The sequence below is a fragment of the Monodon monoceros genome, unplaced genomic scaffold, assembly GCF_005190385.1.
Source record: "Monodon monoceros isolate NGI ecotype Baffin Bay Population unplaced genomic scaffold, NGI_Narwhal_1 Super_Scaffold_20, whole genome shotgun sequence".
In the NCBI taxonomy this organism is placed as follows: Eukaryota; Metazoa; Chordata; class Mammalia; order Artiodactyla; family Monodontidae; genus Monodon; species Monodon monoceros.
The window spans coordinates 18,881,949-18,907,013 of NW_021703777.1; the positions used below are offsets into that span (position 1 = coordinate 18,881,949).

The 25,065-nt window shown below is 38.9% G+C and overlaps 1 non-coding gene across 1 annotated transcript; it reads left to right on the top strand.

Annotated features, from left to right (window-relative positions):
- Nucleotides 1–13,873: 13,873 nt before the first annotated feature.
- Nucleotides 13,874–13,946, top strand: TRNAD-GUC. The gene has a single exon. It is a non-coding gene; the product is annotated as a tRNA-Asp (tRNA).
- Nucleotides 13,947–25,065: the final 11,119 nt, after the last annotated feature.

Sequence of the window (25,065 nt, forward strand, 5' to 3'; positions counted from 1 at the left end):
TCCCACATATAAGCGATATCATGTGATATTTGTCTTTCTCTGTCTGACTTACTTCACTCAGTATGACAATCTCTAGGTCCATCCATGTTGATGCAAATGCCATTATTTCACTCTTTTTTTATAGCTGAGTAATATTCCATTGTATATATGTACCACATCTTCTTTATCCATTCCTCTATCTATGGACATTTATACTGCTTCCATGTCCTGGCTATTGTAGATAGTGAACATTGGGGTGCATGTATCTTCTAGAATTATGGTTTTCTCTGGGTATATGCCCAGGAGTGGGATTGCAGGATCATATGATGATAACTCTATTTTTAGTTTTCTAAGGAACCTCCATACTGTTCTCCATAATGGTTGTATCAATTTACATTCCCACCAACAGTGTGGGAGTGTTTCCTTTTCTCCACACCCTCTCCAGCATTTACTATTTGTAGATTTTTTGATGATGCCATTCTGACCAGTGTGAGGTGATACCTCATTGAAGCTTTGATTTGCATTTCTCTAATAATTAGTGATATTGAGCATCTTTTCATGTGCTTTTGGCCATCATGTCAACTTTCACCTAACATTCAGCTTCTCTTTCTCAGATCTTTCCACTAAGTCCTAGGAATTAGGGCTTTGTTTCTTCCTCAGAATTCTTCAGTTGCCTCTATTGAAGCAATGCTCCTCGAACCTTCCCTAACCTTTGGCCTAGAAAATTACTAAAACCTACAGGATGGGGATAGGAAACAAATGGCAAGAAAAGACATGAACTGACCAGTAAATATTGGAGAAAAGATATTCACAAGTCAGAATAAGAGAAAGAGGAGGAACGCAGATGTCAAACATAATAACATGTTACCAAGTTCAAAAGCTACCAAAAAAAGGCACATAGTAAAAATTCTGTGTCCTCTCTCTGTCAAGCCACCTAGATTCTTTCCCCCAGAAGTGAACAAGTGATTAGTTTCTTATATACTCATATATTCTTCCATATCTATGTCTTTTTCTATACTATTTTAACAAATGGTAACATACTATATACACTCTGCACTGCACCTTGCCTCTTTCACTCAAGATACGTAACTTGGAGATTATGTAGTATTAATACCTAAAAATCCCTCTATTTCTCTGTGCTGCTTCAGTGCTATTTGCTTAACCAATCTCTACTTATTGATATTCAGCTTTTTGCCATTGCTAACAGCACTGCACTGAACAACCTTGAACACGTCTCTTTGCACATATGTGAGTGTGCATTACTCAGGACTCAGTTCTGAAAACAGAAACCGCTCCATTTTACAGGAGTTTCAAACAGCCAGTCTGGTACTTACAGATGATTAAAGGGTTGTTGGCGCAGCTGGAAAAATGGGCTCTTAGGCTGATGCTCAAGGAATGTCTCAGGATTGATGGGCCATGGAACTTTTCTGCAACCTCTGTGGCTACTCCTGCAATACTGAGTTCAAAAGCATATCTCATAGCTGTGATCCAGGGAGCAGGAAGCCAAAATAGAGAAAAATTGCCTCCATTGAGACCGCCTATTCATCAAACAGTCAGAAGAGGCAAAAATGGCTTCATTTGTACTTTGGCTGTCTAAATGTTACTTGATTACATTGAATTAAGGGAACCTAATTTGCTTTTAAGAGTCTGGGAAATATAGATTTTTATTTTCTAGACCCTGTGGCTCTGTAAAAAAGGCATTCTAGAACAAGGCAGAAAGGAGGGTATGTGAGTCAATCCAAGAGAGAAAACAACTGTTACTTTAATTGACTATATTGTTCTAAAGAATTATCAAATCTTTTACAGAAACATTGAAGGTAAAAGTCCCATTAATGGGAATAATTGAAATGAATGATTTTTACTGACAGGTCGTATTTGACTGCCTTCCATCACTTCCACTCTCCCCAATCCCCACCTCCTCAACATATTCTTCTTGGCCAAAGAAAATTGTCCCAGAGGAGCAGAGTTTCCTCCAGAGCCAGAGGAACCTGCACATACACATCTAGCTCAAGCCACGGTTATTCACACAGGAAGGTAAAGAGGCAGTGAGAGTCAAGAGTGATATCAAGGCCACATGCTCCAAGTGGGGGAAAAACAGTGGGAAAAAAAGGAGAAAGCAATACCAAAAGGCGAACTAGGTGATAAAATGTTCGGTTGTTGGAAGTAATAATATTAAGAGGATTTTCTCATAAAAGTTGACAGGAGTCACTATAATGGGCAGAAGTTACAATGCAGTGTAAGCAAGAGGGCGTTGTAAGCAATTGTTTGGAATAGAAGATAATGGCCATGCTGTTCCTAAGCCATCAAAATGTAGAAGTAAAGCAGAGTGGCTGCTGTTATGCATTGGTAGGTATTAAGAATTGCATTATGCTGATATTAAATTAGCACGGATTAGAGAGCATATATTTACTCACTGTTTCCACGTAGAAGACAACAAACCATGGTATGAACAGGAGCGCTGTGGGGGAACTCCAGAAAGGAGATATGTTAAACTCTCTTCTTAGAGGAGACTTCAACTATAAGTTACAAAATTACAGCTTTAATGGAAAATAAACATTACTTGCATGGTAGAGAATTGTGGTTCAATTTTTTGAGGCTTTCTTAGAGGGGATAAGTACTATCACCTGGGCTAGGTTTTAATCTAAGGCTGGCAACTCCATTCTTTCCTTTATTCAGACCAAAATACTTGGAGTCATCTTTGACTTAATTTCTTTCCTTTGTGAAATTAAAAAAAAAAATTCTTAATTTGGGTAAAATACACATATTCCAAAAGCTACCATCTTAACCATTTTTAAGTGTACAATTCAGTAGTCCTAAGCACCTTCGCACCGTTGTGCAGCCGATCTCCAGAACTCTTTTCATCTTGCAAAACCAAAAGTCTACATCGCTTAGGTAGCAATTCCCTAGTTCACTCTCCCGTGACCAGGTCACAGCAACACCATTCTACTTTCTGTTTCTGTGAATTGGACTACTGTAGGTGCCTCAGATAATTGGAACCATACACTATTTGTCTTTTTGTGACAGGCTTGTTTCATTTAGCATATGGTTCATCCATGTTGTAGCATATGCCAGAATTTCCTTTTTAAGGCTGCTCGTTTGCTTTCTTTGGGGCTTTCTTCTCTTGCAGTCTACATCGAATGATTATGAAATCCTTTGAATCTGCCTTCAAAGTGAATGCAGAGCCTGGCCACTTCTCACTACTGCACTGTGGCCACTGTCGCAGCCACCATCACTTCTCCCCTGCACTTCTGCAACTTGGTCCCTATCTTCTGTTTTCAACCCAGCATCTACAGCAATCTCTTAAAAATCAGGTGACCCCTTTGCTCAAAATCCTGCAGTCTCTCCTCATTTTGCTTAGAGAGGAAACCAAAATCCACGCCTCAGCCTGCCAGGCCCAGGAAGCCTGCTAGCTCACTGTCCCCAGCTTTTCCTCCTACTGCTTTCCCTGCCTGTCCATCCCTCCACCCACATCGTGCTTGCTTCCTTGCGCTTCCTTGAACTGGCAGGCAAGATCCAACAGCAGTGCCTGTGCCCTGACGTCTCTCTTCCAGATATCTCTGTACGCTAACCCTATTATTTTCTTTAAGCGTTTTGTCAGATGTAAGCTTAAAAAGCTCTAACCTGATCACGTTGTTGAAAATACAGCCCACCCTACCACACACACTCCCTTATCCCCTTCACCACTCGTTTTCCCCCCTGACAGTTAGTGGCTTCTAAACTGTTATATAACATACTTATCTATGTTGTAATAGTTTATTGTCTGTCTCCCCCTGCTAGATATATACCTTTACCTGCTTTGTTCAGGGATGTATCCCAAACATTGAGAGCCATGCCTGGCACAGAGGGAGCATTCAACAGGTGAATGAAAGGAAAGATCACCTCTTTGCACTGAGAGCAGGTTGCGTTCGTGCTTCCATAGGTCATCTGAGACTGTAACAGTGTGTGAGTAAAGAAGGAAGCAACCAAAGGATCCTGATTTCTAGTCCATCCCCCTCTTCCCCCCACATTTTCACACCAACAGAGCTTGTTTCTAAGAGTCCACTGGGAAGAAGTGTGGTGCAAGCTAGGAGCCTGGAGTCTAACACTCTTCAAATTCAACCCCATTATCTACTGACTGAATGGCTTGGGGGAAGTTAGTCTTTTTACTCTTCAGTTTCCTCATCTATGAGATGGGGATACTATTAATTGGGTATTCTTCATAGGTTATGAGCATGAAATGAGATAATTCATATAAAATGCTGAGCACTTGATAAATTACTTGTTGGTAAATATAATTATAAAGTACTTAAAGACAATGCATTTACGATGTTATGCATTCCTCTGTAATCTCACTTATTTTAATTTGCTTAATAAAATTCTCTTTATATAAGTGGCATAAAAGTTTGAGCTCAGTACTGAATTATCAAGAACTCTGAGATACCAGTATATGAATTATTTTACCATATTGTGAATTCTCAGAAGTTAAGTCCATATTCAAGTGAAAGTACACAACAATATATGATCAAATATGAGAGTTTTGATTGTTTATTTAGCTTTTCCGTAGTACTGATTATCATGATATGACTCACTATATCTCTAATTCAATGGTATTTTCTCAAAAAAATTATTACAAATAGATACTGAGCTTTTCATAGTTTCACCTTTCAAATAATACTTTATTACTTGACATTTATATTCTATTTTTAACAAAGCTTTTCTCTTTGTTAGGTTATCTGGACTATACCAGTTAAAATTTTAAAATTGGATATTTCCGATTAGTTTCAATTTGTCAGTTACACATCTGAATTAAGACTTGTACTGGATTTTAATTACCTTTTGGGAACAAATATTTGAATAGTTGATTAATAACTCTTGATATTGTGGTAATTTCCTCAAGAACATCTTTTCATTAAATGTGGAGGTTTAAGCCAGTTAGAAATAACCCTTTTTGTTATATAAATCTGGCTTCAATTCAATGGGTTCAATTTTTGAACCAATTACCCTAATGTTCAGTGCTATTTCCCATTTTGAAAACTCATTTTATGTGTGGGTATTTGAAATGATCAGAGATATTACCAAGAAAATGACCAATAAGCCATAAAACTGCTCAACTCATTACTAGTATACTTTATTTGTTACGGGGAAAGTTTCATTTTAGATTACTTTGGAAGAGAGTATGAGTGTATGTGTAGCAGTTCCCTGGGTGTATGGTCCTATTGTCCTGTTCTTAATTTATTTAGAGTTTCTGCACTTGCTGTTGAGCAAGTGTGAAATTCAGGCCACTGTGTTTAAAAATGTAGTACAGGAATCTGAGCTTTCAATGGAATCAGATAAGAAACCTGAGAAAAGTGCAAAAGAGCAAAGTGTTTATTTCATTCTCCTTACTTGTGCCTAAGAAAGCAGTCCACCTCCAAGTAAGGCATTCACATCTACAACTTCACCAGCGTGTGGAACTGGCAAGGAAAAAGACCCAAGGAAAGCATTCTGTCAACAGCCTTCCCCAAACTGGATACACTCTACCTCACTCTACCAAGGCTGAATGAATTGAACCCAAACCAAGAACTTAACAAATTTTGTCTGCCCAGAGCGATTTTAACTTGAATTTGAACTTTTCATCGTTCTCTGACACCTACAGAGGATTTTAAATCAGTTACAGGAGATCTTGATTAAACTCTTCTATCTAAAACATCTTTTTAAACTTGTTAAACAAAGGCAAAAGAGGCACATGGTAGAGTGGACTCCGTGACCTTCTGTTGGCTCTACAGAAAGGCCCTGTCTCTTAGTCTTTGGAAGGCTTCAGGTAATCAAGGAAGCAGATTTGGGGTACGCTTCAGAAGACATTTACTTTTCACCTTTGGTGAAAAGTGGCGTGATAGTACAGCCTATTTTTCTTTGGTTTTCAGTGGGATTAAAAGGCCTCCTTGAATGTTTCTAAAACTTGTAAGAAGAAGGTGCTTTAGAGCAGCTAGTAAGATTTATAAGACTATAGAAAAGCTTAGTTAGCTGTCTTTTATAAACACTTAAAGATCTTCGGATCAAAGGAGCATTCATAGAAAACATTTTTGTTTGCTCAAATAAAGTATATGTTCATATTTGGATTTTTCCAAATATGCATTCCTATATTTATTTTAGTTCATAAAAACTCTTTGTGGTAAATAAGGGAAAAACAGAAGATGAATGTAAGATGTTCTCTTCCTAGAAAACAAATGTTGAGGATGGGAATAGTTTCTAGAAATGAATAAGGTAAGGTGGGAGCATTGCCTTTGAGTCATTTAAACCCTAAGCTCATGATAGTTGTGATTGTTTATTGTGAACTCACTGGGCCCATGCAAATAGGATGTGACTCTAGATTATGTAAGAAAAGGTGTTAATGGCTGATAAAAACTCAACTCATCATGCTCACAAAAGAGGACATGAAATAGTTGTCTCCAGGGAAGTTTCACAGTGCTACATAGGGAGTAGCAGTGCATCCAAATGTCCCCTAATATAAAAACATACTTTTTGCCCAATCAGTAAATTATTCTTCCTGACAAAATTGATGGAATATAATCCCTTCCCTTACTGTGGTGCAGATAGAATAATATAATAGAAAAGACACAGGAAGTAGAATTATCAGTTCATGGTGGAGAGACACAAAAAGCACAACACCATGGTAGAAACCAAGAGATAAAGCATTTCCCAGCATAGGCTGCAGATTTGCTTGAAAGGAGGAGGACAATAGAAGGGTTAAGAACAATGATTTTATGATCAGTAGAGATGTATTTTCATTCCAATTTGTAGATTTAGGCAGGAACCCGAAGCCTCCATTTCTTCTTCTATACCTGGGAAAAATAAAAAGATAATAAACTAACTTATACAGTTGTTGTGAGAGTTAAGTATGGTAATGCATGTAGAGCAGGGGTCCCTAACTCCCAGGCCACAGACCAGTACCGGTCCACTGTCTGTTAGGAACCAGGCCGTGCAGCAGGAGGTGAGCAGCTGGTGAGCGAGCGAAGCTTCATCTGTATTTACAGCCGCTCCCCATCGCTCGCATTACCGCCTGAGCTCTGCCTCCTGTCAGCATTATGGTGCATTGTATAATTATTTCATTATATATTACAGTGTAATAATAATAGACATAAAGAGCACAGTAAATGTAATGTGCTTGAATCATCCCAAAGTCGTCCCGCCACCCTCACCCCTGGTCCGTGGAAAAATTGTCTTCCACAAAACCAGTCCCTGGTGCCAAAAAGTCTGGGGACTGCTGATGTAGAGAGATTAATGAAATGCCAGGTATGTAAGTGCCCAGGAGTTTGTGGCTGCTGTCATTAGTCCCCAGCTCTTTGTCCCACACTGTTGAATAAAGGTGTAGTTAAATTTTGAGCAAGTAAGTGTACAGTACCTGAAAGCAAAAGCCTTTCTATCAGGAAACAACACTGAAGTGTGAACCAATAAGAGAAAAGAAATGTGTGGTAAACAAGAATGTCATCAGATTTAGAAAGAAAAACAACATGGCCTGAACTAGAGACAGGGTTAAAGGTTTTCAGTTTTCCTAAAAATTAATATAAGATTTGTCCTTACTTTGTTGTCAAGATTTGTGACAAAATTAACTACAGAGTGACCTACAGATGGTTCTTATTCTTAAGTGTGTATTCATTTATTTTCAGTCGTTACTTTTCACCTTTCTTGAGTTAATAAAAGAACTCCAGTCTGGAAGATCATTCTGGTTGGTTTCTGTACACTTGCTGCAGTCTAGATTGTGGAGCCCAGAAAGAAGAGCTAAAAAGTACGACCCCTTTATAGGAATTTTGCCTTAACAAACCTCTCTTCTCTCTCTCTGAGTCCGTGTTATATACACACATTTAAATGTATGGTCTTACAATACTATATTCTTAAATATGGCTACATATGTTATTTCAGAATTCTCATGAACTTTCACTCAACATCATGGGTCTTCAGGGAAACAAAAGAAAAAAATTCCCTCTCTCTGTTCAGCTCTCATCATCTTTCTGACCAGAGAAACTGGAGAAAGAACTGTTGGATTTGTTTCTCTCTGATCGCTTACTTCTTGGCTATAGAGCCCCTTTTAAGGGGGGGTAGTATTCTTGGATCAGTCAGGTTTGATTGGGGATACAGAAGCCACTGTCGGTATATTTAGGGGAAAGAAAATTAATATATGCAAAGTATTTGAAGCTTAGAAAATTATTGGAAGAACTGCAAAAGCAAAGATCCAAAAGGCCCCTTACAAGAAATCTAGAAGTATGCGCTTTCATGGAAGCCTATACTACATTGATATACCCAATAGCAATGATTCCAGTTGCTAGCAGAGCTGAAATAGGAGCGTAGCAGAATGTCCGTAATACAAGTGAGCCAGACCTCATCTATTTTCCTCTCCAGATCTTGTCTTCATTTCTCTGCTTTTATCCCCAGGAGTCTGATTTGAATGAACTGGTGGTCCAGCACTGGTGGTCCTCCTTTGTCTTCTAGCTTCCAGTTGGGTTTGGCCAGTCAGGAGTACTGATAGGAGATCAGATGAGAGGAGAAGAATAAGGTTAGGGTAATTTTTCTCCTTCCTCCCTTCCTTCAAGGTAGTTCAGGAAGTCCGTGTCTCTTGCAGCTGCTTTCAAGTTAGCCTCCTCTCCCAATATACTCCTTCCAGGTTTTGGTAACTGTTCCTTCCTCATCCTTTCTGGCTGAGGAATGATAATACCTCTTACTAACCCTTGCTTGGATCCTGCGTTCTCCCTTGTGGTTCCATTACATCCTGCAACATTTTTGTAAATAATCCTTTAGTAAATAAACACCCCGTGAGTTATTCTAACACGAGCGTGCCAACTGTTTCCTATTGGGAACCTGACTGATATAACAGTTTATACCATAAGTGTTTCCAAGAAAGCCACCTTAAAGATGGGTGTCTGGAATTGGGAGATTGATATTTAAAGGAGGTCAGGGATAACATCCTTGCTGGGATGAAAGGGACATGGGTAACCCATGGCATGTGGTAAAATCTCCCTTTCTCACCTTGTCATGCTTGTGAGCCTAAGATACAGTACAAGTGACAGGCAAGACATAGATCGATTGGCTGAGAAATTTGGCTACTTTGTAAACAATGAAGATTGTAAGGGCTATGGAATCACCCATTTTTCTCTTTGGGCCTCAGAGAACATATACAGAAATTAAGAATCATAAACATATAATTAAAAGGAAGGATTGGAAGGCTCCACGACAGCTTTGAAGGCTTTCTTCCTCTTTAGAGGTTGCAATCTACAAGTGTGAGGGTAAGGACTGCAGAGTTGCAGCTCCAGTTAAATGCTCAGTCTTGTCCAATCTCTCACTCTAAAAGCATGGACACTGCTGCTGGAAAGCAGTGGGTCCTTGAGATCTGGGTTGAGGACATTTGAGAAAATGTGGGCTGAGACTGAGATCTTTAATCTCAGCTTGCCCTGAGATTCCCTTTCTTGTGGAGGGAAGGGTCTCCTCTCTCCATCATCTCTCCTGTTTAGTCTTTACATCACAGACAGCTGCTTCAAGAGCTAATACTGATTCTCCTCCAGGCCTACCCTGACTACGTCTCACTGAGTTTGATTTGCCTTATTAATTATATACCAGCAAAGCCCTAAAAAATTAAAAATTATCAACAGCTGTTAAGTAAAATATTTTGAGATGTTTGATAAAAGTGAGATAAAATTAATAAAAAATGTTTTTGTAAAACTACTAAGGTGTCATTTACGCCTATACTATCTTTGAGTTTCCCAAAATGGCCATTAGGTAACACAAAGGTTTCATCCTTCACCCTACAAAAGAAAGGATCATAGGAATAACTAGGGTTTTTCTAAAAATTCAGCACATTTTAATTTATTCAAAACTGTTATGAAAGCTTTTGTCCACTGAACTTAATATGTAGCGGTACGCGGGCCTCTCACTGTTGTGGCCTCTCCCATTGCGGAGCACAGGCTCCGGACGCGCAGGCTCAGCGGCCACGGCTCACGGGCCCAGCCGCTCCGCGGCACCTACGGAGTAAACCTGGTGCTAACCTAAGGAGATTGACATAATAAAAGTGGAATTTGCCAAAATCCTTCGTAATATTAACCTCAATAGCAAAAATAAATTAGCCATGTTACTGAACCAACTTTGTGAATATTTTTAAAATACTGGTGAGGAGTTCTCCAAGGCATGTCCTACCTGCTAATAACACAATCTCAGTGAGTTCTTAGATGTAGGATATGGACAGGAATGTAAGCCTCAGGACCCTATCTCCAAATAGGCTATGAATAAGTTCTAATTAGTGTTATTTATTTTTCGGGTAGTTTGAAGCTTCACCTTGATAGAGAGCTATGTTGTAATGGTAGAAAAAAAAATAATGTGGTTTTATACTCCCACCTTGGGGAATTCCAACTTCTCTCTCCAATAATAGGGACACACATTTCACAGGTACTGTTATTTAAGAATTCTGTAACTTATAATTACTCAGAATCTCTACAGTCCTTTTCATCCCAAATTTAAAGAAAGATAAAGAGAAGCAAGGGAATTCCAAAACTATAACAAAGCTCTCAGGAATCTCAGACTATTAAGGCCCAAAATACTGCCAATAGCCTTGAGGACAATAAATCAATCCTCTCTAGTAGTATCTATAAGTTATCTCCTTTTGAATTAATAACCGGCCTGTCTAATATTTTCGAGAGTTACTTTCTATCCTAGATTGTACTCCTTCAGAAGCTGGTATGACTAATTATTTCAGGAGACTCAAATGATACCTCTAGTTTTATCACCAACAGGTAAAATGGGGATTTCCAAAATGCCTACCCAAGCAACCTTTGCATTGGAGATCTGGGCTTCAGAAAAAGGCATCAGGAAAAAACAAAAAAAAAACAAAAAAAACCGAACAACAACAAAAAAACTGCCCTCGAGCTTCAATTAAAAAAAGCTTTATAAGGTACTGTCATAACTGACACAGCATAAAACTCCAAGGTGTTAATTCTTGGGTTCATGTTTCCCAAGTTAAAAAAAATATACAGCAATTCCTACTGACTACTGGACTTCTATTCCATCAGGAGACCTTAAATTGACGATGTTTAGGAATTCTCCTGAAGCTGCTGACTATATAAGTGGACAACTTCTACCCAGAATGACAGGACAATCTGCTGACTACAGAAGTAAAGAGCTTCTGCTCGAGATGATAAAACAAGATTAATTATATGATTTTCCAGCATTTTTCCCCTTTACCACTAATCTTGCCTATTGTTCTTTTTTTCTTATTCTCCATTAACTAAAGGTTCTCAATATGATCCCCTTTATCTTTATCCTGCTACTTTGGACCCCCCTCTTCTGCTACTTAAGAAAAAGCAAAACTCTCTGGAGTATCTTTCTCAGACTATAGCTATTGCCCTGATTACTGACAACATTTAATAACTGTTCTTTTAGACACTTCAGAAGTAGATTCGTTTTTATAGGAACCTCTCGGTAACTTATGTTTACTTCGTGTATCACACACTTCAGTATGATAAAAATTAGACTTTGACCTCATGTCAATGAATGATTCAGCTAAGGTTATTACAACCCTATCAGTAAAACCTAGCTCATCAGGAGGGGCTTCTAATTTGGGGCCATTCTTGCTCCAATTGTCAGTTTGTTTTCTTGAGAGACCTGTTGCGGGCCTCTCACTGTTGTGGCCTCTCCCGTAGCGGAGCACAGGCTCCAGACGCGCAGGCTCAGCGGCCATGGCTCACGGGCCCAGCCGCTCTGCAGCATGTGGGATCCTCCCGGACCTGGGCACAAACCCGCGTCCCCTGCATCGGCAGGCGGACTCTCAACCGCTGCGCCACCGGGGAAGCCTGAGAGACCTGTTTTGTGGGAACTCTTTAGCTCTAGTCAAGGAATCTGTCCCTCTTGAGGGACAAAATTGGTTTTCTCCTGGTGCTAAGTGATATCACTACTCCCAATACAGTCTGTGTCCCACTAGATTACCAGTTCTCATGTGGACATTGAGCTTACCCTCACCTGTCACATGCTAACTTATCCTAAGTATTCAGGATACCTGTTAGAGACTTTTAGATGGTTATAGTTGCCAGCCTCCAGTGGATCATGTTTCTCTGAAAAGAATACTCATAAACCTTCCCAAAGAGGCCGACACAGGCTGTTTAGGAAAACTTCTAGGAGGGATCACTGACTCTCTATGCATACTATAGGATGATACAATTGGAAAAAGTATTCTGACCCTAGAAGACATGCTAATTGACAAATTCTGTCTGGAAGCCTCCCAAATCATTTAAAATTATTCAGAGCTATCATGGTTGATCACACAGGCCTTAATTTCTATGCAGCTATCCAAAGAAAACATTTATTCTATACCAAACGCTTCATGTTGCTCCTATGATGCCATAGGTCAAGGAGAATAGTGCAGGACTAGCCTGAAAAGAAAAATAAAGCCACCTGGTTCTCTAAAACAGACTCGGCTGAATTCTGGAAAATGCTTTTCCTGCCTGGGTTTTATAATCTTGCCCCTGACTTCGAGGGTTTTCACTAGTAATAGCATTGAATTTAACAATTGGGGGGAGGAGAGGTAATCATAATATAACTGAAGCTGATGGAGTAAGCCACACGAAATCCAACTATATTGAAAAATAAGAATTTATCATGAAGACACTTTAGTTTGATACGGTGAGAGCAGAAGCTACATTACAATGGTTTGAAGAGTCAGAAAGTAGAAATCAAGATAACTTTCTAAATTTCAAAAAACCCAAATCACCACTTTTTCTAAAAGTGTGATTTTGAAGGAATGTGAGAGATACAGAGAAATCTAGAGATGTGTGTTGTGGAGATGGAGATGCTGTCCCATGCCCAACCCAGGGATGAGCTATCCACAGGAGAGAACCACATCTGATAACACGTGAGGAAAGTGGGCTAAAGGATGGGTGATGAGGTAGGCAGGTTGTAGGAAGGACAGACGAGGAGAAAGTAGGTATTGTATGACATCACTGTTTTCTCTGTGAAGTAGGTATTGAGACTACATTGAGACTAGGTGTTGGGACTAAAATTGAAAGTGAAATGATAGAAGATTTGAAGAGTCAATGGAAAACAGATGTTGAGGGACCGAAAGAGGTAAATGAGGGCACACAGCAGGTTTTTCTGAGGAGCCTCAAGTACTACTTTATACTGGAAACTATGAATTTATAAGGGAACCAACCTGCAGGATTCTGTAATCCTCTCCAGTAGGACTTAGAAGCAGGTATCGTTTAGAAACAGAAGAAGTGAGCTGTTGGACTGATACAGCTGAGATTACTTTTTATACATCTGTGTGGTGAAATGACAATGGACAGGGAAAGTAATCAAGTAGACAAGGCTGTATTTAGAGAGGTGGGCCATAGGATCAGAGGTGTCAGTGGCACAGCGTGGAGAACTTGATAACTCACCTAGGGAGTTATGCTGTCTTTGTCAGGCCTCCAGCAGAAATTCTCTGTGACTGAAGGAATGAAAACTTGAAGTGAAGCAGAGTTGAACTATCCTGTGTTTAAGAAAGTCAAGGAATTTTGAATCCACTCTAAATGGCATCAATGCATACATAAAGAACAAGGGAGGAGAGGAGGGTTGGAAAACAGAATTGGTGGGAGAGTAACATTTCAGTTAAGGCAAAGAGGTATTAATAAGTTACATGGTAAATTGTATTCTATGAGACATAAACATTAAAGCCCATTTAGAAAAACTAGGAAGATGTCTAGAAAATAAATTGTTTTACCAGGATTATTTTTAAGCATCTTGTCCACACATTGTGACTTTTAGAAAGTTAAATAATTTCCCTAGACCTCAGTTTCCCTATTTGTAAAGTGGTGACAACAGTATCCCCCTTGAAAGTTTTAGGGAGAAGATTAAAAAAAAATTGTAGGAAAGTGTATAGCATAATGCCAGGCACAAAACTAATGTTAAATTTGCTTTAGGGAATTCCCTGGTGGTCCAGTGGTTAGGACTCCACGCTGTCACTGTCCAGGGCCCAGGTTCAATCCCTGGTCGGGGAACTAAAATCCCACAAGCCACATGGCGTGACCAAAAAAAAATTGCTTTATTTTTTCTATTATTAATACTTAAGTAGTGCTGGTTTAGTGTTTTAAAAAGCAGTTGGTCCTAAATTAGAAAATATCCAGGATCATCTTTTCAATTTGTTACCATCAAGAGAACCTTAAACTTAAGTGTATGATTGTTGATCTGGGAATTTTATAACCAAAAATGTAAATACCAATAGCAAGAATTATTTATTTAAATATGGAATTTGGCTTTGCCTGAAATAAGCAGGGTTCAAACCACTCCCTGAATCTCTGTAACTTCCTTGTACCTCCCTTCCACTAGGCAAAGAGGTTGTGTGATTAGGTCAGAGCTTTGGAGGGCTTGTGTTGAACTGTTATGACATAGACTGATAACTCCCAAGATGTACATCCAGACCCAATCTCACTTCAGAACTGCTTGCTGCACTTCTCCACCTGGGTGTGTCTCTCCATATATATGACATTGTGCAGAAATACACTCCAACCCCAAACATGCTTCTCAGCCTATGTTTTCTATTGTTTTGGGGGTAACACCGTATATTTAGGCACCCCAAGCTAAAAGAAACCCCTCAATTTCATCTTGAATATATTTTCTTCCTCACCAAATATCCAATTACCTAAGGCCTCCTAAATCTTTCTCAGTCGATTCCCCCCTTTCACCCCTACCACCAATACCTGACTCTCCCTCAGAATCTCCTACACAGACCACTGCCTATCATTGCTACTCACAAAGCCTCACCCTTAACCCATGTCTGCGGCTGTGTCCTTCACCCCCATCACACTGTAAACTTTTCTATGTAGGTCCTGACAAAGTGCCTGGTACATGGTGAGCGCTCAGGAAACATCTGTTGAACTAAGCAGGATTGAGGGAGAATGGATAGTCTATCTGAGGAGATGGAGGGCTACCATTGCAGATAAAAACTCTTCTTGAGAGGCTGAGCCCAGCCTACATTTCCACCCTTAGCTTTCACTCTTCTCTTATAACTCATTCTAATTGGATTTGTGACCAGTCCTCATGTCAGGCATTCTCACCTCTGGTATAGCAGAATGGGATGATTGATGCCTTTTTAAAGAACGAGACACACGTGGATTATGAGCCAATGACTATCTTCGTGCTTAAAAAACTCTCTGCAAACCAGATTGTTTAGTGAAAATGGGGGCAATGATAACTACCTCATGGTGTGAATGTGAAGATTAAGTGAGATGATATACACCGAACAACTGGCAAAAAAATTACTGCTCAATAAATGTTAGCTATTATTAGTGTTATATGGTCCGGCCCTACCTGCTCTTCTCTTTCTCTCTGAATCCTATCTACTCTTTCACTTCTTTCTGGATAGCTCATTCCCACCTTCATAATAAAGCCTTTCCTGTTGGGAATTAATTTTCTTCCCCCATTCTCTTAATCGCTTCATTGATGATATTAGCTACTTAATGTATTAAGAATACTTTATATGTTATTTTATTTAAAGAAGTAGATATTATCATCTCTATTTGACACATAACAAGACTGAGAAATAGTGTAGTAAACTTGCTTGCCCAAAGTCACATGAGAAGGAACGTGCAGAGTGATAGCGTGAATCCAACCAGTGCTATCTATGTTCTTTTCCAAAGCCAAAGGGACTCCATTGCCTGAAATTATTCTGCTTATTTTAAACTTATAAACTCTATAGTATTTTCCATTATACATATCTTTCTCAACTTATGATGGAGTTAGTCCTGATAAACCCATCATAAGTCAAAAATGTAAGTTGAAAAATGCATTTAATATACCTAACCTACCAAACATTATCGCTTAGCCTGGCCTATCTTAAATGTGCTCAGACACAGTAGCCTACCGTTGGGCAAAATCATCTAACACAAAGCCTATTTTTAAATAACTTGTTGTAATTTATTGAACACTGTTCCGACAATGAAAAACAGAATGGCTGTGTGGGTACAGAATGGTTGTATGTGTATCAGTGTTTACCCTCATGCTCGCATGGCTGACTGGGAGCATTGGTTCACTGCCCCTGCCCAGCATCACAAGAGGGTATCGTGTCACATATCACTTGTCCAAGAAAATATCAAAATTCAAAATTTTAAAGTCTGGTTTCTACTGAATGCGTATCACTTTTGCATCATTGTTAAAGTGGAAAAATCCCAAGTCGAGGGCTACATGTAGGGTGTGACAGGTTAAATATGTCCACAAATTTTTTGCAGCTCCTCCCATCAAGAGTTTATTTCTATATGTATCTTGAATCTGAATTGGCCTTGAGACTTGCCTGATCAGTAGAATATTGTGGAAGTAAAGATGTGTAAGTGTGAAGCCTGGGTCTCGAGAGGCCTTGAAGCTTCTGTATTTGCTTTCTTTTTTTTTTTTTTTTTTTTTGCGGTACACGGGCCTCTCACTGTTGTGGCCTCTCCCGTTGCGGAGCACAGGCTCCGGACGCGCAGACTCAGCAGCCATGGCTCACAGGCCCAGCCGCTCCACGGCATGTGGGATCTTCCCGGACCGGGGCGCGAACCCGTATACCCTGCATCGGCAGGCAGACTCTCAACCACTGCGCCACCAGGGAAGCCCTGGATTTGCTTTCTTTTACTGCTCCCACCACGATCTAAGGAAACCCAGGATAGCCTACTGAATGGTGAGAGACCACGTGAAGAGAGCAGCCCAGGTGACAGCCAGCACCAGTTCCCAGACATGTGAGAGAGCCACCGTATACCCTCTACTCCAGGCAAGGTACCAGCATACTCAGTCACATGAGAGCCTGGCAGAGAACCTCCTACCCAATCCAAGAATCATGAGCAATAATAAGTTGTCATTTTACGCCTCCAGTCTTGGGGTGATATTTTATGCACAAATAATTAACTGAGACCAAAATTGGCACCTAAATGTGGATTGGAGCGATGACATAGACCTGCAAAAGTGGCATTGGCTTTGAGCCCAGTGGTAGTTAATGAGAGAGAGTGAGCCACACGACTATTAGAGGAGCTGGAAGATCAGTGAGGAAATTGCTGCTGGAGAAGGGACTCCTGTGCTATATAATTCCAGGACAAGTAGCATAACTATTGCCTGTGGTAAACTGGAAGATAGAGAATATACCTAATGTACTTGTGCACTTGGCAAAAGAGATCTAGAGACAGAATGGTGAATGGGCCAGGCTGCTTCTCTTAGTAAAGTATGACAAGATACAGGAAGAAAGATATAAGCTACAGGAGACTGGTCAGTTTGTATGAAGAAATTAGGGGAAATAGAGAAGACCCAGGACTTTCTGGGTTGGAATATAAACTGTCTCTTAGCTGGTAAAAAAATTCTCCCACCCTGTCTCTTAGCTGGTAAAAAAATTCTCATACGAGGCCTGTGGATAAAAATCAAATTGTGTATGTGGTTGTGCAACCCTTTGCTAAAGGGAATTGCTAAGCCAATGCCTACTAGATTCTCTCATCTGGAAAAAAGAGGGCATCTAAGAATCTTAAAAGTGCCCTCCCCGCAGCAGTCACCCACACACACTAAAGTAGAAATTTGGGAGTTATCAGCAGGTAGATAGAATGTCAAGCCACAGAACTGGATGAACTTCATAGGGAAAAAGTTATGGGGTCAATGAATAAGAGGAATCAACACAATCAAAGTGTTACCGCAGCTGGGATTTTATAATAAGCAGGTAAATACAAGATGGTAATCAGTACTGACTTGCCATTGAGATTTCAGAGGTGCTACTCTAGTTACTGGTGATGATAATGAAAGTTTGTGGCAAAGGAGGGGTTAGAGGAAAACATGGGTGGGTTGAGAAGCCACAGTGCTTGATGACTTCTTTGAGGCAGTTGACATCACCAAGAATGAAAGCAGGTTTAGTGGGGAATCCCACGCTCTTCTGTTTTCATCCCCTGTTATAGCAAGATTCAGGTGTTCTGTTTTTGTCTCTTTCGAATGTTTTAGATTCTTTAGAGAAATAGAATAGACTGAAGAAAGCAAGTTCCTAAACTATAGCAACCCATGATGGGTTATTTTGGAAGAAAATAAACCCAGAGATGATGGTGATCAGAGAGATTTGATCTAAGGAATCAGGTGGAAGATCTCTCACTTCATCAAGTATCCCCTTAGAGTGTGAGCTCTTCGGGAGAAGGGGAATCTGAAAGCAAATATTGGAAAATATCAACAAATGATTTTGTATATGGATAATCTTCTCTCTGCCTGATGCATGAATTTTGAGACTTAGCATATTCTCCAGAAACAATGGTATAAACTAAACAAAGAGGTAAAATAAGGTATTGTCTATTCAGCTCTTTGTCTGTTGCTAGAAAAAAGGTTTTTCTAGGGTCACTGAGAATTCATATTTCCCACCGTGATCATTTAAATTCAGTAGCAGAAGCAGTTCAGGTAGCAATGTATCTGTGGCATAGTTCCATACTTAATATTATATGGTTCTACATCTTTATGCTGAATAGACATTAAAAATGATCTGACCGCTATTATGCAAGAAGATCCATTTTTAACATGGCCTAATTTCAAAGGTTTCCACAGAATTGCTCCATTTATTGAGAAAATACAAAATGTATAAAAGCTACTTAAAATTTAGATGCTTTCAAATAAATCTGTATTTAATAACCATAACAGCCACATATATTTAAATATATGCCAAATACTTATATATAAATAATATATATTATTAGTAGTAATATGCATAGATTTAATTCAAATACTTTTATTTACCTGACATAAAATATTGCCGATTATTTGGATTTGAAGAGTTCCCACAGTTGTCCAGGAAAATTTGGACGTGTCTAAGAAAAATTGCACAGGAGAAAGTTACACAGGCAAGTTAAGACTTTATTCAAGCCTATTGCAATAGGGAAGAGAGATTGAAATCAAGTCCACAGAAACAAACGGCAGGAGGGATTTTAGGAGTTGGGGTGAGTTGACAGAAAAGTACTAAAGGATGTTGGCGGAGAGGTTGACACATGGGAGGTGCCAAGCACATGGAATCATTCCTGAATTTGCAAGTGTTCTTCTCTGTGATCTGGCCATCTGTACTCGCTAATTAACGGCACAGTAGCCTCCTACCCTCCCACAGAGATGGGGATGTAGGGTACTCTCTTCCTTGATGATTATATTTCAAAGAGTTGGTTGTAGGTCCTTGAGAAAGATATTCCTGGGTTGTAAAACTGGCAAGAGGCTGGGAGAAGATTTGTATACATTTCAAAGGGGCAGAGAAAGAATTTTCAGCTACACATTTTATAAAGTAACTCATCTAAGAAAAGTGAGATCAGAGGCCTGTCATCAAGAAGAAGCCTATCTAGAGTTTAGTCAAGCTAAGGGGAACTTTAAGCTCATCTTGGTCAATCTCCAGATTGGAAAACACCAATTTCAATACCACTTGTTAAAAGAAGCCTCCTGGACCAGAACCAAAAGTCCTGAGTGTTAGCCCTGGCTTTTCCACGGCTAGCTATAGCTCTTAGACAGATCAATTAACCTCTCTAACTTTAAAACAAACCTTGTTTTTAGTTTGTCTGTGTGTGTGTGTGTTTAGGACACTTAAGATCTACTCTTAGGGAATTTCGAGTATACAATACAGTACTGTTAACTATTTTTTTTTTGATTATGTTAACATTGTTGTACATTGGATCACCAGAACTTATTCATTTTGCATAACTGAAACTTTGTACCCCTCAACCAACATCTCCCCATTTCACTGCATGTGGTGATAGATATGTTGATTAGCTTGATTGTGGCCATAATTTTAAGATGTATATGTTTATCAAAACATCAAGTCATATGCCTTAAAAATATACAATTTTTATTTGTCAATTATATCTCAATAAGGATGAGAAAAAAGAAATTAAAAAAACCCCCAAACATCAAATTTACGCCCTGAAATATGAGGGAGAAGAAGGAGGTATTGGCTGGGTGTCCATGGATTCATGTTCTAATCCCAGCTCTACCACTTGTTTATCCAAAGAAGGTGTTGGATAAGATCAAGTAGCTGATCTAATACCAGTTGCATTTGCACCTGGGAATTTTGCTAACCATTTTTCAGAACTCATTCCATTAACTTCCATATCCTTCTCTGCATGAGGTGACTCCCTGTTCTGACTTTACTGGTCATAGTTTATTTGTGACTTTGGCAAGTGGACACCTAGGACGTAGGATGTTCCCATTATTATTTTATTGATCTTTGCCTCCCTGCTTATGTCTTTCTTTATGTCTGTTAAGCCCATCTTCCAGGATGCTCAAATCTCAGTTAAAAGTTATTTGTGAAGACGTGGCCCCGAACTTTAGATGAACATGTAGCCACCTATAGAAAATTAGTTTTCTATAATTCTAAGTTTTCTATATCATGATGAATATAAAACAATTGCTTTTTTCTTTGTTGAATGTTGTGAGAATTTATTTGGGGGCTATAAAAACTCTTCCTACGGGTTCCCTGGTGGCGCAGTGCTTGAGAGTCCGCCTGCCGATGCAGGGGATATGGGTTCGTGACCCGGTCTGGGAAGATCCCACATGCCATGGAGCAGCTGGGCCCGTGAGCCATGGCCGCTGGGCCTGCGCGTCCGGAGCCTGTGCTCCGCAACGGGAGAGGCCACAGCAGTGAGAGGCCCGCGTACCGCAAAAAAAAAAAGACCAAAAAAAAACCCAAAAACACTCTTCCTACATCCCATGGATAATGTGCACAAAATTACTGCCTCCTCAGTTCTCTTGCCTAAGTCTTCTTCAGGTTCTACCTTTAAAAAATATTCCCCTAACCTTGTCCTATTTGCTCCTCAGTTTTGACTTTAAAGAGAAGAAAGCAAAACAAGGTTTTGTATGGCTATAAATAATAAAGAGAGGTCATAGGAGAGATTAGTTTTCAGTGTAAAAATGGCTGGATTGTCGTATGTAGAGAAATGGAGACACTGCAGAGGCTTGGTGTTTCAGCTTCACGCGACACACTTCTGCGGAAGCTGGCTCCATCTCACTCCAAATGGTCAGCATCACTAAGGTGAAGATGAGTGCTCAGTAGTGACTAGACCATTCTGTTGTTCTGTATTTCTCCCTCTTCTACCCTTCCTCCCCTCCCCTCTCCCCTTTCCCTCTACATCCTTCTCCTCCTTCTTTTTCTTCCTCTCTCATTTTCTCTCCCTTTTTTATTCACTGCTCAAGGTTTATTTGGTGTTTTAGTTGGTATGACACTTGGATACTTGGTTGCATTGTTTTTATGTACATTTTTCTTTTTACATTATGTGGCAATGTACATTACTCTGATATTGATACATATAGTACACAACATAAGATCCTTTAGAACAGTTATGCACAAAGCATGCAATATTGGGTGTCTCTCTCTCTCTCTTTCTCCCACACACATATATCTCATACTAGCGTTTTAGAGATTTCAAATGAGGACTGCTAAGAGAAACATTTGCTGAATAATATCCTCTTTTAGTTGATGCTTGAAATTCCACTGTCGGAAAATTATTCTTCCATGTTGGGCAGTTTTTACTCTAAGTTCTTCCTTTAAATTAACTTAAAATTTTATGCATTATTATAAGAAAAATAAAAATTAGCTGAGTTACTGCCACTCTGAGAGAACAGATGATTTCTCTGTCAATAAGAGAATTAAATTTGCGATTAACTCTGCATTATTGGATTATAGTTCCTTTCTTGAGATAGCCCCAGGAGGGAGAAATTTTTCCTATGAGATTGTGAACATTTCTTATGCTGATAATACTGAATGTTTGTTGCTTTCAAATAAGTCAGTATCTTCTTTATATTTGGGGGGACCATTTTCTTGATTTTCTAACTTCAAGAAGACATGAAATACCTTGTATTTGCTTTACAATCAGAATTGAGTGTTCTGCTTTATAACCAAAATTGATCAAACATAACTACAGCACCCATTACCAACATGACAATGTTTGTGAAAGTTAGAGAGGGGATAGCTTCCTTTTCACACTATCAAATCTTTCACCCTTATTCTGTTCATTTATGTATGTATACATATTTATCTTCCTTTTATTTATTTATTTCCTTATTATCCTTCAGACTACATGCCATTAGAGGAAAGGAGTCATGTCTGTTTTGCTATGTACCTGTATGTCCAGGACTGCAAAATAAAGAAAGAATGATGTAAATGCCTCAATGCTGTGCACATATGTATGTACATATGTAATATACATACATGTATATAACATATACCTTTCCCATATATATATCTTACACATATACATATATACACATATATGTACACATGTATATTTGTTTGCTTATTCCAACTACACACTTAATTTTTAGGAGTTTCTCTTATGGGGGAGATGACAGAGGGTAAATGTATAGAGATAGAAAATAATTCAGGGCTAAGAAAATAGTTCAGGTTTAATAAAATTTACAGATATTCCCCAAATCTCACTGTAAGCAATAGTTTAAGCATCATTTAATCCCTAAATCTTCATTTAGAATATTTTTAAAACAGCATAGTTTCTAAATATTTACATATTTTGTCTTTGAGGCTAGGGCAGTCAGTTTACATATACTGCCAGTAAATTAGGGCAGGGGAAGCAAGAACAAATAACCGTCTGTGTGTAGCATACACTAGATTATCGTCCCCACAGTGAACATTAGCCAGGTGGAGAGGAAAGTGCACAGGCTTTGGAGTCAGTGAGATTCAGATTTAGATGCTGGCCAAATCACATTTTCCAGATGAAAAGCCTTGGTCAAGTCGCTGTGAGCTTCAATTTCCTCTTTGGTAAAAGAACGATGAGAAAAACTTAATTCGAGGGATGTGGCAGGGATTAAATGGGATGAAGTACAAAAAGCACCCACCCAGCATATTACATAAGGTATGGTAGAAGGTCAATAATTGTTCCCTTTGTCTTTTTTACTCTTGTCAAGGAGGAAGTGCTTTTCTAAATAGACTCAGTTACATTGTTCATATGTCCTGATGGATCTTTGAACACAGAAGGTGACTGTATTTAGCAGCTTCTTAATATCTCTATTAAGTGTACACCACCTTCTGTTGTACTTGTTCATTGAGGGCCTGCTGCAGGTCTACACTCTGAACATCCCTAGGGGTATACTATCTCCTTTCATCTCTATATCCCACTAGCTCCATGCCTAGCATATGGTGGGTACTTGATAAAAGTTCTCTGAGCAAATTTATTATAAACAGAACACTGAAGATATAATAGGACTGAACTGACATCATTACAAAATTTACTAAGGTTCCATAGGCAGTGATTCCCAAACATATATATATATATATATATATATATAAATATAACTGAATCGTTTTGCTATACACCAGAAACTAACACAACATTGTAAAGCAACTGTACTTCAATTTTAAAAAAAGAGTTGGCCATTGTATTCTATTGCTGCTGTGAAAAGTCAGAAACTTAGTGGCTTAAAACAGCACAAAATTATTATCTTACAGTTCTGGAGGTCTAAAACACAAAGTGGATGTCACTAGGCTAAGTCAAGGTATTGTCAGGCCTGCATTCTTTCTAGAAGCTCTAAGGGAGACACTTTCATGACATTTCCAGCTTCTAGGGCCACCTGCATTCATTGGCTCATGACCCTTTCCTCCATCTTCAAAGCCAGCAACATAGCATCTTCAAATCTCTCTTTGATGCTTAACTCTTCTGCCTCCCTCTTCCACTTATAAAGACCCCTAGGATTACGCTGGGCTCACTTAGATAATCCAGGATAATCTCCCTCCTCAAGATCCTGAACTTAATCACACTTGCCAAATCTCTTTTTGTCACATGACCTAACATAATCACAGTTTTGGCGATTGAATATCTTCTGTGGTGGGATGGGCATTGTTCTGCCTACTGTAGTTACACTTCTGTGAGCCTCTTCCTGGTTTCTCTGTTCTGTTCCATTGATGTGTCTTTCCATCTGCTAATACCACATATCCTGATTACTGTAGCTAGAAGTCCTGAAATCAGGTAGACTGATTTTTCCCACTTTATTCTTCTGTTTCAAAGTTATTTGAGCTCTTCTGATTCCTTTGACATTCTCTATAAATTTTAGAATAATCTTGTCTATATCTATGAAAACTTTCCCTGAGTTATATCTCATCTTGTTAAAGATGAAAATATTTTTTGTATTAACAACCATTAGGTGTAGCTGTATTTTTCGGCTCTACAGAAATTCTATTTCATAACAAATCACAGGTGACATAGTTTCATGTTCTGCAGAATTTTTTTTTCAGAATTTTGATTTCTTATTATCATTTATAGTTATTTTCAGTGTTTCCTAAGGCAAAATTGTTGCCTTGGTAGCACAAAAAATGTACACTTATATTCTAGGCCAGAAAAGCTGAAAGCCTTGTAGGTTTATACCATGCCTATTTCAGAGTATCTCGGGATGAAGATGGTAGATACAGAGCACTCATGTTCCCACTTCCCATTTCTACACCCATAAAGACAGCATTAATCAGCCAGGGCAGCCTATTCCAGAGATTAAGGTAAAAGTTTCCTCTTCTTTTTAACATAATCTTGCAGGCAACTATCTCCTATTCTGCAGCATTACATACAAGATGAAGCCCACCAGCCTTCTCTATTCTAGATGTTTTATGAGGAAATTATTTTAAAATAATACTTAAAAAAAGAATGATCTATTAGTTTCTTGAAACCTATAGCTGGTCATTTATAGGGAGCCTTTAAACGAGAGATTATTTGGAAATGAAAACTTCTTTAAAGTATAAAAGTATTATTTCAACACTATTATTTTTAATAGCCATATTGTATAAAATATGCTGAAAATCAATGTCACCAACTTTCTGTGGTTCTCTATGGTTCATAATTTATTTTTTTGCCTTTCTAAATTTTTTAAATAGTGAAAACATTTAAAATAGTGCAAGTGGGTTTTTAAATTACACTGTAACTTTATAAAGGTTTATTTTAAATTGGATAAGGTAGTAATCATTAGATTCATTCATTCACTCATTGCACAAATATTTATTAAATGCCTGATAAATGTCAGACACTGTTCTTACCCCTAAAGGTAAGTAGGGAACAGGAAAGCCAAAGTTCTGCTCCTACAGAGGTAGGATGCAGACGGACAGCTAGAAATGTACAAGCATTCCTACATAACTTTATGCAGAGTACGGAGATTGATAGTTTGCTAGAGAGTACT